Raw genomic sequence first — 2,639 nt, 5'->3', positions numbered from 1 at the left:
TCTGACATTTCTTTCTGATACATTGTCTAGCGGTTCCTTGTAAGGACAATTTATGATAGACCCACCACTAGAAATTGATTACAGAAATAGATGTAAGGAAGCTCAGTAAATTAGTTTTAATGGGGGTCTGATACTAGCAGAGGCTGGCATGTGAGTGTCGGTACCTCTGTTGATGAGACTTATAGATCATCTGTGCAAGCAGCTTATAATGATCCATACTCTGTCTTTTTGTTAGGCAACCTCTAGCAGCCCCAGTAATTATGACAGGGCCAAAGGTGATGTGAAGGTGGATGGATGGAGCAACAGAACACAGGACCAGTCGTTGTTTCTTTTAACCACCACCACCATTTTATAACCTACAGTAAATAACACCTAAGTTTGCAAAAGCATCTTTACAAGATTATAAACAATAAATACGCAGGCAAAAATCTGGTAGCTCTGAATTTAAACAAAACAATAATTAAAAAGTGGTTTGAAAAGTGGAAAGGTTGACTGATGCCTGTTTGGTTACACTGTGCTTGTGATCACACAGTCTGCCGTCCTGTTTCAGTTGAATGCTGATGCTGCAGCACTGAGATGAAAGCAACTCACACACAAGCTCAGAGATTTGTGCCACTGGAGAAATAAATTTGGTGTCAATTCCTGTTTTTCACAATTACCCAGACATTGGCACAGTCTGAAAGCTTTTCCAGTGGTGAATTGTACCAATGAAATGCTGACAATGTGCAAATAGAAACTACATGCATTACATCAATTGTGACTGTTTTTTGAAATTGGAAATAAATCTGTGAAAACTGAATTTGTTCTGACCCTGTGAAAACAAAATAATCTTAGTGATGTCAACACAAATTTTAGAAAGTCTATCTTAAAAACAATTGGTGCAGACCTGGTTTTTATGTTTATTTTTTTATTTTATGGTTATTATTTTCCTGATGCATTTTTGGGGAAAAAAAAACTGTTGCTCAACTACAGGAAAGTTCAATAAAATGTTGGAGTAATGTTTTTTTTTTCTAGTATTTAGAATTTATGATAAATACTGCAAACTTAACTGAAGAAGACAGACTGACAGTGAATAAGTCAGCTGTTATCCAAACCAGTTTTCTAAGGGTAGTGTTATGACACTGAAAGACAGCTGCAGCATATTCATATAGTAGATTGGATCTCTGCATTTTAATTGCTGCTGTTCAAAGTTTACAATCCAAATGCTTCAACACAAAATGCAAAGCGTGTCTGTGAAATTTTGATGGACTCTTAGGCCCCTTTCAGAAAAGCTAGCCATGAATTTGAGGGGTTCGTGTAGCCATGTAGCAGTTGCTTTTTGCTGTTCAGACATATACATAGCTGCAGACCTTTGATTTCCATTTCAGCCCATTTCCATGTTACATGTTCTTATAGTTGTGCCCAAATTTCACTGCCTGTCTGAAACATATGGTTGAACGAAGTACTGTAGAGAGTGAATGAAGATAAGGAGCGGCATTATCAGGAACAAAGCAGCGAAACAGAGAATATGTGTGTTATGCTGTAGCATTTTCTCTTCCTGACCTTGCCCTTGCCAACAGTTTGTCAACTTTAATTCAGACATTTAGCCAGTTAGACCATAGCCGGCTGGTTGACAAAGTCTGACCAGGTAAAATGGCTGGTAACACTTTGCCGGCTATGCGACGAGGGGCTTTGTTCAGACATGATGATGTGAAATAGAAGGATTTTCCTTGGTAACAGTGCATGTTTGAAATGGGCTTAAAGTTAATAAGAGCAGAAACAATCAAAAATATGACCCAACTATAAACCCAATTATACAAAATACAGAAATGGTGGTGAATTTCTTGGTGAACCTCTCTTGTAGCTGTGAAGCAATGCACTGTGTTGCACTTCATTGTGTTGTGAAAGTATCCCGGTACATTTCTTCAGTGTAAAGGCTACTCTTGTATTATTCACCATTTGCAAGCTAGTATAGAGTACTAGGGAAAGGTTTGGAAATTGCTTTGCAGATGTAACATTTAATCAGTGTTAAAATACAGCCCCTTTTCTTTTACAAAGTAGCTATAAAAGCAGACAATAAACATTTGATTTAGCTGCAGGTCATTCTACTCTGTCAGAGGTACAGCTGAGGGTGATAGATAATGGGAAAAGTGGGGAAATAGATATATAATGTTGCTTTTAAACTAGTGAGATATCAAGGGCAACCACTTTCATTTGTGCCCTGACGATAGCAGCATGGTGGCTGCGAAACAGAAAGATGAAAAGATAATATTTCATTCAGGCCTAAAACATTTCTTTAAATGTGGAGCATTAACAATCAAACTGTTTTAAAGCCTCTGGTTTATCAAAGTTTAGTCACCCAAATAGAACTCTACTGTACAGTGGTAGTCTTTGGAAGGCATGATTTAAAAAAAAAACAATAGAAAAATAAATCGTACACCCCGCTGTACATACATTCAACTAAGAGGGGAAAATGTAGTGTTACATTGAATGTTATGTAATGCAAAGATAAGTGTAGGTCACTGCTGTGTCTCTGACAGATCTCTGCAGAGATTAGTCAAAGCTGTTCTTTCATGAGGGTCAGTGTTGGTGGACATCCTGCACAGTGCAGAGCTTCAGGGTGATGTGTGTGTGTTCTGAGAGAATCTGTTTATTCTCTC

The 2,639-nt window shown here is 37.8% G+C and overlaps 1 protein-coding gene across 5 annotated transcripts in view; it reads left to right on the top strand.

Annotated features, from left to right (window-relative positions):
• LOC109971893 (short transient receptor potential channel 4) overlaps window positions 1–2,639 on the top strand; it is a 67,317-nt gene that overhangs the window by 31,981 nt on the left and 32,697 nt on the right. The gene's annotated exons all lie outside the window — the stretch shown is intronic.

The sequence above is a fragment of the Monopterus albus genome, unplaced genomic scaffold, assembly GCF_001952655.1.
Source record: "Monopterus albus unplaced genomic scaffold, M_albus_1.0 scaffold237.1, whole genome shotgun sequence".
Taxonomy (NCBI): Eukaryota; Metazoa; Chordata; class Actinopteri; order Synbranchiformes; family Synbranchidae; genus Monopterus; species Monopterus albus.
This window is presented reverse-complemented; position numbering and strand designations above follow the sequence as displayed.